Genomic DNA, 14,531 nt, shown 5'->3' with positions numbered 1-14,531 from the left:
GATTCTTTCCGACACCGGGATGGGTATCCGGTGTGGCTTAGTGAATAAAGTATCAGCACATAGAGCTTAAAACCCGGTTTCAAATCCCGGTGCTGGAGAGAGTTTTTCTCCGTTCCATTACTCTTTCATCGTATGATGACGCAGAATATCTGCATGGAAATATCATATTATGTACCTCGGTACATTAAAATAATATATATCGTCCCTCCTCTGGCAAACTAGCGAAAGTGCAAATTGTTAATTTTTCAGGAGAGCTAAAACAAACTTTGATTGCTCACGTAAAATCAAGTATTATTCTTACATGGTTTGTTTCATGTGTTAAAAAACTAGTTTACCAACTTGTGTGAGATTAGTTTCGGTTTGTGCGCTTTTCTTTGTTTTAAGGGCAGAAATGGCAGTTTCGTTACTTTGCCTGAGTGATATTATTACACATCCCATCTGTCATCATGGTGCAAAATGTTGAATCTGCACTACAACCGTTATTGTTTTACTAATGATTATGATTTAAGTAGATACATTTGTACTTAGAAATTAGAGGGATTGAAAGGAAATAAGAAGTGTATGTAATATTTTATTAGAACATTTAATTTACGAGTTGATTTTTTTATTTTATTAGGTTATTTTAACACGCTTTATCTACAGCTTAGGTTATTTAGCGTCTGAATGAGATGAAGGTGATAATGCCGGTGAAATGAGTCTGGGGTCCAACACCGAAAGTTACCCAGCATTTGCTCATATTGGGTTGAGGGAAAACCCTGGAAAAAACCTCAACCAGATAACTTGCCCCGACCGGGAATCGAACCCGGGCCCTCTGGTTTCGCGGCTAGACGCGCTAACTGTTACTCCACAGGTGTGGACTTTACGAGTTGAGGGCATATTCAAGAAATATGAAACAACTTTTTTTTAGTCAGTAATAATTAAAAAAAAAACTTTTGTTTTATTTAATAATACTTTTCCAATCTATTCTTGGTCTGACTCCTCTGAAATATTTGGCTCTGCTAAAGCATCTCTCACAGTTGCTGATGATGGAAGGTTTTTATAAAATCCATGATATGCCTTCGGGATTTGCAGATCCTTCCGTTTGGCATCAGATATACATAATCTTGCACAGTAAGGTTTCACTGGTTCAGACTTTAATGGGCGGCCCCTTCGTTGCTTGAAAGTGAACCTTTTGAAGTGTAACTATCTTCATACCCAGTCTTTATCTGAACCGTACATGGTGCATCCTTTGTGTAACGAAACCACACCGTTTGTCGGAAGGGCAAAGAAGTATTCTCTTCCTCAGCTGTAAAATTATTCTTGTTTTGGTTGAAGTCAAGGAAGTCATCATGTACCAATGAAGATACATTGTAGGGTGATGGATTCTTTCGTGCATTCCTTATCTGTTGAACCCACCCTTCTGGAGTGTACACTGGGAGTTGTTTTGCAGACATAAATATGTTTTGATGTATAGAGTCGCACTCCGTTAAACTATGTCCTGATTCAAAATAAATATGATCAATCTGCTGAATTTTTGGATGGTTTTTTTACTGCTTCTAGACACATACATACAATTTTTTTTTTTTTTTGCTGTCCTCCGCAGCTGTCTGACATCATCATTACAGTCTCAGCATTAGGATATTTCATGAGGTAAGAGTAAACGCAAGTTGAAATTTCCATGCTTCCTCTCTTTCCTTCTGTCTCATCTCATATAAAACATTCTACTGAAGCATCACCTAAATTGTAAACTGTTAAATTATACACAGCCAGCTTCCTTACATAGAAAAGTGGACCCTGAGCTCCTTTTGGGGTACTTAAAACACCCTGCAAATCGAATTCAAATGCCAACATTGTTTTGTTATTCTTTGTTTTCTCTTTACCAACGTCTTTCAAATTACGGGCAGCTTCTTTCCTCTCCACATGTTCTTTGTACGATTCTTTTTCATTTTCAGTTAATGCCCCTGTTTTCTTTTTTTCTACAGCCGTGAAACCAGGTGGCCTGGGTTCGATTCCCGGTCGGGGCAAGTTACCTGGTTGAGGTTTTTTTCCGGGGTTTTCCCTCAACTCTATACGAGTAAATGCTGGGTAACTTTCGGTGCTAGACCCCGGACTCACTTCACCGGCATTATCACCTTCATCTCATTCAGACACTAAATAACCTAAGACGTTGATAAAGCGTCGTAAAATAATCTACTAAAAAATATATATATTGAACAAGTTTTGCAGTGATCCTTCTTAGGAACATGGAAGGTAATTTTGTATTCACGGAAAATTCTCCTGTACTTTTCAATACTTGCACCATATCTTGTTTCTGAGTCACAACATTTTTTTTTTCGTACAGTTCATACATTTCTGTAATGTTTAGAATGGTTCCAGGTATCTGTATTCACTTTTCCTCCGGCAGTAGTGTGATTCCACGCTCGGGAAAGACAGTATGTGTTCCCTAATGAATGCTTCGTCTTCTGTATTAAGCTTGTTCTTTGGTTCATGTGTCCCTCTCATCTCAGGAAGTAAAATTGGTTGTTCAGTGACTTTACATAGTGCTCCCCTCACTAAACCTTTGGAGATATATAATGTGTCCAGAAAAAACTCGCGACAAACAAAAACCGCGGGAAAATTCTAACAATCACACAGCTGATCCGACACTTTCGTTAATTTGCCGTAGTGAATGTTGACGACTTCCACAATAATGACTATGTTAAACTAACAACAGTGCAGATTCGCTACTTCTGCATAGTCTAATATACTAGCTTCGTAGTTCGGTGAAAAAGGCACAGCTTATTGTAGCCATAAAGAAGGAGCTGCAGATACGATTCTTTGCCAGAGTGTAGTTCTTATATAGATTGTACAATGTAGACCTTAAGTGAAGATTCGCTAATTTGTCACTTTCGCTAGTTTGCCAGAGGGGGACGATATGATATGCGTAAATCACTTCGTGATTTAAGACGGCGCCTATTCCGTCGGATCCGGCCAACTAGTCACTCATAACGAGTGCACCTCAGCACATGTGTGGACTTCAATCCTGCGTTCATAGACATCTATGTCGTAGTACAGAGGGCGGCCACTAGAGGGAACCCAAGAGTTGGAACTTAAACTGAGACGATTCTGTCCGACACCGGGATGGGTATCCGGTGTGGCTTAGTGGATAAAGCATCAGCACGTAGAGCTGAAAACCCGGGTTCAAATCCCGGTGCCAGAGAGAGTTTTTCTCCGTTCCATTACTCTTTCATCGTCTCTCGTACAGAGTTTATTTTTCCATGTGAAGCTTATAAGCAGCATGTATGCTTGTATTTTTAAAAAAGATACGAGTAGCATTGTAATCATTGATAACCCCCCCAGTGATGGGGCGGATGCCGGGTGGTCTATGGCGAGTCCTCAGCCTCACCTCACTTCATCCCTGTTTGGTCTGATTAACTGGTTGGGTTTTTCAGAGGTTTTCCCCAATCATAAGGCAAATGTCATGTAATCTGTGGCGAATCCTCGGCCTCACCTCATTACATCTCGCCAAAAAATTGTAGATAAAATTTTGACTTGTTCCACATCTTAAAGCTTCAATGCTAATGTAAAATCTATGCAATACAATAAATAAAATGAAATGAAAAATTAAACTTGCCTGTATTTCTTAAAACCGACGAAGGTCTAAACCACACATTTTGTACCTCCATTTAACTCCATCTTGAGCTTTACTAGTCAAATGACTTGTACCAAAATGTAAAAAATAATGGTATATTTGTTGAAAATACATGAAACAATGCTAATGATATAATTACGCGATCAACATAGCACCACACACACACATTGCTGCAGATGTTATACTTACTTACTTACTGGCTTTTAAGGAACCCGGAGGTTCATTGCTGCCCTCACATAAGCCCGCCATTGATCCCTATCCTGAGCAAGATTAATCCATTCCCTATCATCATATTCCACCTCCCTCAAATCCATTTTAATATTATCTTCCCATCTACGTCTGGCCTCCCTAAAAGTCTTTTTTCCTCCGGCCTCCCAACTAACACTTTATATGCATTTCTGGATTCGCCCAAACGTGCTACATGCCCTGGCCATCTCAAACGTCTGGATTTAATGTTCCTAATTATGTCAGGTGAAGAATACAATGCGTGCAGTTCTGTGTTGTGTAACTTTCTCCATTCTCCTGTAACTTCATCCCTCTTAGCCCCAAATATTTTCCTAAGCACCTTATTCTCAAACACCCTTAACCTATGTTCCTCTCACAAAGTGAGAGTCCAAGTTTCACAACCATAAAGAACAACCGGTAATATAATTGTTTTATAAATTCTAACTTTCAGATTTTTTGACAGCAGACTGGATGATAAAAGTTTCTCAACCGAATAATAACATGCATTTCCCATATTTATTCTGTGTTTAATTTCCTCCCGAGTATCATTTATATTTGTTACTGTTGCTCCAATATATTTGAACTTCTCCACCTCTTCAAAAGATAAATTTACAATTTTTATATTTCCATTTCGTACAATATTCTCGTCATGAGACATACTTTGTCTTTTCGGGATTTACTTCCAAACCTATCTCTTTACTTGCTTCCAGTAAAATTCCCGTGTTTTCCCTAATGGTTTGTGGATTTTCTCCTAACATATTCACATCATCCGCATAGACAAACAGCTTATGTAACCCGTTTAATTCCAAACCCTCTCTGTTATCCTGGACTTTCCTAATGGCATATTCTAGAGCAAAGTTAAAAAGTAAAGGTGATAGTGCATCTCCTTGCTTTAGCCCACAGTGAATTGGAAACGCATCTGACAGAAACTGATCTATAAGAACTCTGCTGTACTTTTCACTGAGACACATTTTAATTAATCGAACTAGTTTCTTGGGAATACCAAATTCAATAAGAATATCATATAAAACTTCTCTCTTAACCGAGTCATATGCCTTTTTGAAATCTATGAATAACTGATGCACTGTGCCCTTATACTCCCATTTTTTCTCCAATATCTGTCGAATAAGAAATATCTGGTCAATAGTTGACCTATTACGCCTAAAACCACACTGATGATCCCCAATAATTTCATCTACATATGGAGTTAATCTTCTCAAAAGAATATTGGACAAAATTTTGTATGACGTCAACAAAAATGATGTTCCTCGAAAGTTACTACAGTCCCCCTTCTTAAAGATAGGTACGATTATGGACTCCTTCCATTGTTCTGGTACAATTTCCTTTTCCCAAATAGCAAGTACAAGCTTATAAATTTCGTTAGATAATGCGCTTCCACCCTCTTGTATTAATTCTGCTGGAATTTGATCGATACCTGGAGACTTAAAATTTTTCAGATTTTCTATCGCAATTTCGACTTCAGAAAGTGTGGGTTCGGCTGTAAATGGCTCAGCAGTTTGTATTTCAATTTCGTTCCGATCATTTCTATTTGGCCTATGTATATTTAGAAGTTGTCCAAAATAGTTTTTCCATCTGTTCAGGATTGAATGAGTGTCTGCAAGCAAGTCACAATTCTCATCCTTGAGCTGATCTTATTAAAATGTAAAAATACATGAATGAATGTCCTCCATTGTTATAAGGCCAATGCCAAAATCACGAATGTAGCACATTCGTTAATTCTGTCTTACTAGTTCGTTATGATGCCCAGTGCCAAAATCACGAATGTGCCACATACGCTACTTTGGCATTGTACATTTTAATCTGGAAGTACATAAGTATTTTAAGAATTGTGAATAACTCGGAATAGAATAATAATTCACTAATCTTTGGCATAAGAATCTACACACCACACAGACTCAGAAAGTGCACTTAGGTGAAAATGCGAAATTTTCGTGGTTTTGGCATTGGACCGACGATATTATATAATACAGGGACATCATTTTATTTTTACTAACATTTTTAATATTAACCTGGCTATACCTTTGGATCAACGCCGTTTGCTACCCTCTTCCACGACTGGAGTTCGATGATAATGGCATAATATACAAACAAATCACTTTACTAAGTATAGGAGGGAAGAAAAGTAGTTCATCCATTTATGTAAACTAGGAAATATCGCGCTTTTGAGTTTGATGATTTTCATTAGGTTTTTGTTTAATCAAAATACAGTATAGTATTAACAGTGAGTGTTTTTACTCACGAACTGAGCTGTCCATGTGGAGGTATTCATTATGTAGTGTATATTATACTGTCTACAGTACATTAGCGTGCAATATAGAGAATGACGTTAAATTGAAAAATAAATAAATATGGATATTTAAACACATTTTTGAAAAAGGTGGCCGTTCATTTCGATACAGCCTTCAGTTCTAATGTGCATATTATCGCACTATAGACTACTGTACCTAATCCCAATTACCAGTTTCGTCCTTCGTAACTAGTAACTCATGCTGAAATAACTCTGTACCTACTCTATAAAGAGTACCTTACATACTGTAAATTCAATCTTCACTTCTGCCCGATCCGAAAAGATAAAATTATTCAGACATACTATCTACTGTCCATCCAACTGGTTATGTCGTAGGGTCGTAAACAGGGAGGAAATCACGTGACAGTTAATTACTTAACGAGGCCCTTTTATTTAAGTTATTTTAAACAGTTGTATAATATTACGTAGACGTCCAATTCCTGACAGAAATTAATGTTCTCACAAAAGAGCTAAGACGACAGCCCAGCCACTAGCTGGCGAATAGAAGCTGGTGGGGGAAACCGGAATACGACGTAGGCAAATGGACGACAGTACCTGTGCGAAAATGATTCAATATTGAAAGTTCTTTCGTCACTGGAAAATGCGAACATATTTTTGGAACGTACTGTTTACTATGACCGTAAGGCGGTCTTGGATCTGTGTGGAGGACGGTTGAACTTCATTAGTAGAAGGGGTGGGAGTGAAGTATATTCAAAAACTCAGGTCCAATAGAAATTGAAGTAAAAATAAAATGATGTCCCTGTACTAGTGACTTGTGCAGCAAATGCTGCTGCAAACTAAGTTCGTGAGACGTTCAAATAAAAATTTTTCAGATTTATTTTCAGTGAAGAATACTTGACATTTTGAAAGTTATTTGCTTCCATAATAGTGAAACATACTCCCTCTGAATGTTTTTCTTTATGCCAAATACTTTTCCTTGAACTTATCAGTCTTCAGTTCTTGAGTTTCAATGCGAAATCGCAAGTAACAATGTCAGGACGATCAATGAGTTATTCATGTGGGAGTAATGCAGTAGCTATTTCAGTTCATTGCGGATTGTAGGTGAAAGTTAAGAAAATGTAAGTTTTGTCATGCTTTGAACAAAAGACTTAGCATCTTGGTATAGCCGCTGCATGTTTCGTGAACTACCTTGAAATGCAGAGGGCAGAATCACTTTTTCCCACTAAGAGATATTGCTGAGGTGATCAAGAGACTACAAAATCTTGTAGGCCTCTTATTTTATAAGTACCGTAAAGTGGGGTGACTTTGAACGCCGAGGTGACTTTGAACAGTAATTTAGCGCCCTTCTAAATTAAATGCTGTACCCTATTTCGAAAAAACTGAACTAATTTATTGACAACTTAAACAGTTTTTTCGCAATTGGGTACAGCATTTAATTTAGAAAGGAGCTAAATTACTGTTCAAAGTCACCTCAGCGTTCAAAGTCACCCCACTTTACGGTAAGTAATACCTTTTGGTCTTTCCTTAGGAATTGTAATTTTTGCGCTTCCTCCAGACAATACTGATCTACCAAATACTGCGGGATTAATTTGTGTAACAATGAATGTTATCCCGTATATTTTCTGTAATATAGACTGTTGTGAGGAATCTATTGCTTAGATGCGGAAGATGAGGCGAATGATATGTCAGAGTTGTAGAATCTTACATGCGCCCTAAATAAAATTGTCCATCGTAAATCGTTAGCAGTTTCAGTGTTTCATTCGTTGCTGGTTGCGGGAAATAAACTTAATCATGGCAGCAAGAAGTGAAATGGCATGCTATTTTCCCTACAACAAAATATCCTTGTGAGGAGGGAGGTGCACGACCATCCACTCCTCCTCTACATTTCTTATAGTGGCTGTTGTTCGCCAGGTGGATGGTACATTGGAAGATTAGATGTGCGCAGTGGAAGACTTTTCGAAATAAATAGTGTGAATTTGTATAACAGATATAATTAACAATAATGGATAACAATATACATGAATGATAAATGAAATAACAAATAAGTATGAAATAAGCGAATGAAAATATCACAAATTAATCTGAACAAGTACCAAAGCAATATCTGAATCGTGAAAGTTTAACTAGACTGGGCAAACATACTTATAGGTCATAATACGATCTAATAATCAATAACTGACCTATTAATCATCTAGTCATTAAAACACTCTCTGAATATATATATATATATATATATATATATATATATATATATATATATATGTGTGTACATATATATATATATATATATATATATGTGTGTATCCAACTAGATATAAAGCTCAACACAAACGCCCAGTCAGTACACTAACTCAATACATGACCCATTCAATTACAGATACCATACAATCTGACTAACCAAACTCAACGTACACATAAACTCAGTATAACACAAAGACTTTACCCAGTACGAAGCGTCACATGACTGATCACTATATAAATTACTAATATGTCTTACATAAACTATGCAGATTGGACAAACAACAATCTCTGTACTTTACAACAAACAATGCCCAAGAGAGAGAGATACGGTATATGATAAGTAACCGACGATAATTTCAAATCCCAATGATCGTTTGAATAGCAACGGAAAGTCAATGCACTCGATTCCTGAATAGCGGCGTGGGAACCAATAATCAAATGGAGTAGGGAAAATACTAGAACAATTAAATGAGGCCCATACTATTCTAGGTCATTACAGCGTCAAATAAGACGTAACCCAAAGATCGTAATCGCTACGCTATCACACAAACCGTCTTGGAACATCAAAACCTCACATGTCAAATCATATTTCATAACGTAATCCCCAATACAATATAACTTCCTATATCACATTATATATTACTCCACGTAATCACAATTACTTGACCCAAGGCTTATCACCAGCGAGCGATTTTTCAAAATACGATCCAGCACAATCTCTCAAAGACATACAACCAAAAATAAAAATATCACAACCCAAATTTACCTACTCCACTGATTATAAATCTGACACAAGTAGAGCACGCTAAATCACGAGATATACTTCTGAAACAAGGTTCCATATAATCCGTAAATACTCAAAAGAAATATAATGACACCCTATTCTCGAACAATCTATCACGATAAACTTAAGTTACCAAAGTAGACTAGAAAACAGTTCGAGCTCGATTTCGCGAGTGCACGTCAATTGCCTGAATGAAACTATCGATGCGGGCTGCAACTCCCAAGTAATGTTACTCATACGGCTTCCAACTCCTAAGTGATGTTATCTCTACCAACTTCAACTGCTGAGTGATGTTATCTCTACGGCGTCCGAGTCCTGAGTGATGTAACCTATGACTGCACGTAGCCAAGTAAACACGCTTTCCCCCTCTCCTCGTGAGACGTAATCAACCGGCCCATAGGATAATTTGGATAAGAAAATGAAATGATTCATAGCGCTATCTATAATATGACGTCTGAGAGCTCTCTGACGGACGAAGTGACGTACTAGGTGAACAGCTACGATGTCGGGCACGGCTCACTTGGCAGCGATCACAAATCTAGTCTATTAAACCAAAGAAATATTAAATTAATTTTTATCCAGTTTAAAGACGCAGCTAAAATAGAAAGCATGACTCAGTTACTACCATAGAAAATTAGAGAATCACACATTATATACATATCTATACCACACTGCCATTAAATATATAAAAAAGACCCACACTACTTGATTAATACCTATAAAAGTATTTAATATTTAATAACAATATTGTTACCTTACGTAAGTTTTATAGTTTTCAGTAACATATATATAGCCGTTACTCAGTAAATTATAAAAATGAAGATCTAATATAAAATATTCTTTGCAAATTTCAGGAATAACTCCCTGTAAAGTTAATTTGAATAATTTCGAGGGAAAAATTGTTCCGGGGCCGGGTATCGAACCCGGAACCTTTGGTTAAACGTACCAAAGCACTCCCACTGAGCTACCCGGGAACTCTACCAGACACCGATCCAATTTTTCCCTCTATATCCACAGACCTCAAAGTGGGCTGACAACCGTCAAGCAACCAACATTTGAGTGTACACTAACTCTGTGTGACTTTAAATTGTGGTTTTCTATTACGTACAGTGACGTGTATTATGCAAATTAAGCTTTCAGGAATAACTCCCTGTAAAGTTAATTTGAATAATTTCGAGGGAAAAATTGTTCCGGGGCCGAGTATCGAACCCGGAACCTTTGGTTAAACGTACCAACGCTCTCCCACTGAGCTACCCGGGAACTCTATCCGACACCGATCCAATTTTTCCCTCTGTATCCACAGACCTCAAAGTGGGCTGACAACCGTCAAGCAACCAACATTTGAGTGCACACTAACTCTGTGTGACTTTAAATTGTGGTTTTCTGTTATGTACAGTGACGTGTATTATGCAAATTAAGCTTTCAGGAATAACTCCCTGTAAAGTTAATTTGAATAATTGTTCCGGGGCCGGGTATCGAACCCGGGACCTTTGGTTAAACGTACCAACACTCTCCCACTGAGCTACCCGGGAACTCTACCCGACACCGATCCAATTTTTCCCTCTATATCCACAGACCTCAAAGTGGGCTGACAACCGTCAAGCAACAAACATTTGAGTGCACACTAACTCTGTGTGACTTTAAATTTAGTTTTCTGTTACGTACAGTGACGTGTATTATGCAAATTAAGCTTTCAGGAATAACTCCATGTAAAGTTAATTTGAATAATTTCGAGGGAAAAATTGCTTGACGGTTGTCAGCCCACTTTGAGGTCTGTGGATATAGAGGGAAAAATTGGATCGGTGTCGGGTAGAGTTCCCGGGAAGCTCAGTGGGAGAGCGTTGGTACGTTTAACCAAAGGTTCCGAGTTCGATACCCGGCCCCGGAACAATTTTTCCCTCGAAATTATTCAAATTAACTTTACAGGGAGTTATTCCTGAAAGCTTAATTAGCATAATACACGTCACTGTACGTAACAGAAAACCACAATTTAAAGTCACACAGTGTTAGTGTGCACTCAAATGTTGGTTGCTTGACGGTTGTCAGCCCACTTTGAGGTCTGTGGATATAGAGGGAAAAATTGGATCGGTGTCGGGTAGAGTTCCCGGGTAGCTCAGTGGGAGAGTGTTGGTACGTTTAACCAAAGGTGCCGGGTTCGATACCCGGCCCCGGAACAATTATTCCCTCGAAATTATTCAAATTAACTTTACAGGGAGTTATTCCTGAAAGCTTAATTTGCATAATACACGTCACTGTACGTAACAGAAAACCACAATTTAAAGTCACACAGAGTTAGTGTGCACTCAAATGTTCGTTGCTTGACGGTTGTTAGCCCACTTTGAGGTCTGTGGATATAGAGGGAAAAATTGGATCGGTGTCGGGTAGAGTTCCCGGGTAGCTCAGTGGGAGAGCATTGGTACGTTTAACCAAAGGTTCCGGGTTCGATACCCGGCCCCGGAACAATTTTTCCCTCGAAATTATTCAAAATATTCTTTCTCTGCGTCTACTTACTTAAAACCCCAAATGTTTCACTTTCATATCATCAGTATATCATTATGTGTTGCATTAACTATAATAATATTTCATTTTTAATGGTAATAATGTCATCAACCATTCTTAAGTTTTGTAGTTCTTAATATCCAATACACAACTGTACTCAGAAAACTACAGACCAGGGGATCAGACGTTAATTTTTTTTGTATACGTTATCAAAAAATTACACAAATGAAGATCGACATATTGACATTATGATGTGAAAAATCTGAGCCATCTGAACTCTATGTCAGCAATCCTGTAGGTCATGGCCTTCGTGTAATAGTCTACTGTTTATTGTAGTGTGTGGCTTGTTTTATTCTGAAATGCAATTAATTAGTTCTCAAAACTGACGAAAGATGGATTTTGGAAAATTGGAAAATGATGTAGGGAAATTGACATTTCACTGAAAACTACAATTTTTCTGAAAAACTTTGGGTCCCAAGCTTCAAAATGAGGGTCATTTATTAAAATCCGTTCAGCCATTTTCCCGTAATTTCCATTACCAGTTCAAATTATATATATATATATATAATTCATTATTGAAATAAAATAACTTATTTTACAAAGAAAAATGGTTATTTATATTATAATAATGACTTACATAAAATACAGATTATTTATATCGTGAAAGAACAATAACAGAATATAAATAACTTGAATATTATTTATAATGCTAAAGAACGAAAACAGAATATAAATGATAACTTGAATATTACTTATATTGCTAAAGAATGATAACAGAATATAAATAACGTGAATATTATTTATATCGTTAAAGAACGACGACAGAACACAAATGATGATTTGAATATTATTTATATCGCTAAAGAACGATACCAGAATACAAAAAGTTATAATGTGAATATTATTTATATCGCTAAAAGAACGATAACAAAATATAAATAACCTGAATATTATTTATATCGATAAAGAACAATAACAGAATATATGATAATTTGAATATTATTTATATCACTAAAGAACGATTAAAAAATAAAATGAAAACTTTAACAAGGGCCGAACTCATAACCTTCGAAACATTAAGCGAGCATTCTACCGCTGATCTACGAGACGCAATTACGGAATAATTCCATAGTTCCGGAACTGCTTCTACAAGCACACACATCATGTAACATCGCCATGACCTGAAGTGGACTTAGAAAATATTCTCTGTTCACGAGTGTGGCCACTTTTTTTTTTTTTTTTTTGACAACTGTAAGTACATTTGAGAGAAAAACGAAAGTCTAGATATTACATAATGGTACAGATGAGTTGGTGAGACCTGGCATGTGATCTGTGCGAAATGGGAAAGAATGAGCTTTCAGAAAGAGAGTTTGTTTCATGATAGTTAACATTATATGAATCTTCCGATACAGAAATTAATCTGGAACTAAAACTATCTTCTCCCTCTATACCATAGTTGGGCATTCCTGCAGCATTACCGCAGTGACGTCAGACCTCAGCGAAGCATCAACCTTACCCCCTACCTTCCCCTACCTCCACTCTACGAAAATACTGTGAGTGTACGTGGCGGATTATACTGGATTGCTGTAGGCCTACTTCAGAGCTTCATTATCAGTGATACAGTGTCTTTCGCAGAAGCATCTGAATTGAGAGGATATAAGCAATGGTTCCAAAAAGATTGGGAACAGAAATATTTTGTTATTTCTATGGGAGATCATGCAACATGTCTACTCTGTTGTAAAGTTATGCAGGGGTTTCATATTACATGTATAAGAAGGCATTATTTCAAACAACACCTTGAGCACAAAACGAAAGTATGTTATGTTTTCATTTCTTAGTGTTAATGATAATGTTGTTACAACATAATTCTTACATTTATTAGAAAACATATGCTTTGATATAGATTCTCATTTCAAATATTCACATACTGTACTTTACTGCACTCTACAGTATACTTGTGTATATTCGAAGTACTGACATGAAACTGTACGCTATGTTTAAAGGTGTGGAACGTGTTAACCAACTAAAAGAACTATAAGCAAATGTCATTAGAAGTTCAGAAGAACAAAGCAACCAAAAACATAAATTATGTACTGCCAGTTATATCGTTACTTGGGAATTAGCTTGTGCATTAAAACCTTTTTAGCGATGGGGAATTGCTAAAGAATTGCATGACTAAAGTAGCAGAAGTAGTGTGTCTGGAATATAAAGAAAAATTTGAAAACATCACACTGCCGAGGCGTTCTGTTGCAAGAAAAATCGAAAATATTGCTGTTTATCTTGAAAAAAGTTCGAGGAATATGTCAGAAATTTGTTGCGTTCTCCCTGGCCCTGATATCTGTAACATTCCTCAATTAGTAATATTCATTCACAGTGTAGATTAAGAAATTTCCACGCATGAGTTTTTATTAGATCCAATACCTTCAAAAGAAAAAACAACAGGCAAGGATATTTTTAATGCTCTCCGCTTATCCATTGAGACAAAAAAAATTACAATGGCAGAAACTCGTGTGGATTGCTACTGATGGTGCACCTACTATGATTGGGAGAAAAAAGGGGTTTTGTCAGCAGATTGATGTCATTTCTGAAAGAAATTGGATGTAATGAGCAACTAATCACATTTCATTGCATTATACACCAGGAAGACTTATGTGCAAAAACTATTGATATGAAGCATATTGTGGATACCGGTACAGTGATAAATACAGTGAATAAGATAGAATCAAATTCATTAAAGCGCCATCAGTTTAAAAACTTGGTAAAAGACATTTCTGGAGATTATGAAGACCTTATGTATTATACAGAAGTTAGGTGGCTGTGTCGAGACAAATACTTCAGTGTTTGTTCAATCTGCGAGAAATAATTTATGATTTCATGAAGGAAAAGGTAGATTCTTTTATTTA

The 14,531-nt window shown here is 36.9% G+C and overlaps 1 protein-coding gene across 3 annotated transcripts in view; it reads left to right on the top strand.

Moving 5' to 3' along the window:
* LOC138705771 (trehalase-like) overlaps positions 1-14,531 on the top strand; it is a 138,004-nt gene that overhangs the window by 109,052 nt on the left and 14,421 nt on the right. The window contains exon 9 of one of the 3 annotated variants that reach the window (XM_069834404.1): positions 13,085-14,513. The exons of the other annotated variants lie outside the window; for them this stretch is intronic. The gene's annotated coding sequence lies outside the window, so the exon portion shown is untranslated. Of the gene's footprint in view, positions 1-13,084; positions 14,514-14,531 lie in introns of those variants that run through there. 3 annotated transcript variants of the gene reach the window in all.

This window comes from Periplaneta americana, chromosome 9 (assembly GCF_040183065.1).
Source record: "Periplaneta americana isolate PAMFEO1 chromosome 9, P.americana_PAMFEO1_priV1, whole genome shotgun sequence".
Lineage (NCBI taxonomy): Eukaryota > Metazoa > Arthropoda > Insecta > Blattodea > Blattidae > Periplaneta > Periplaneta americana.
The sequence above is the reverse complement of the archived record's forward strand: the minus strand, read 5'-3'. Positions and strand labels throughout refer to the sequence as shown.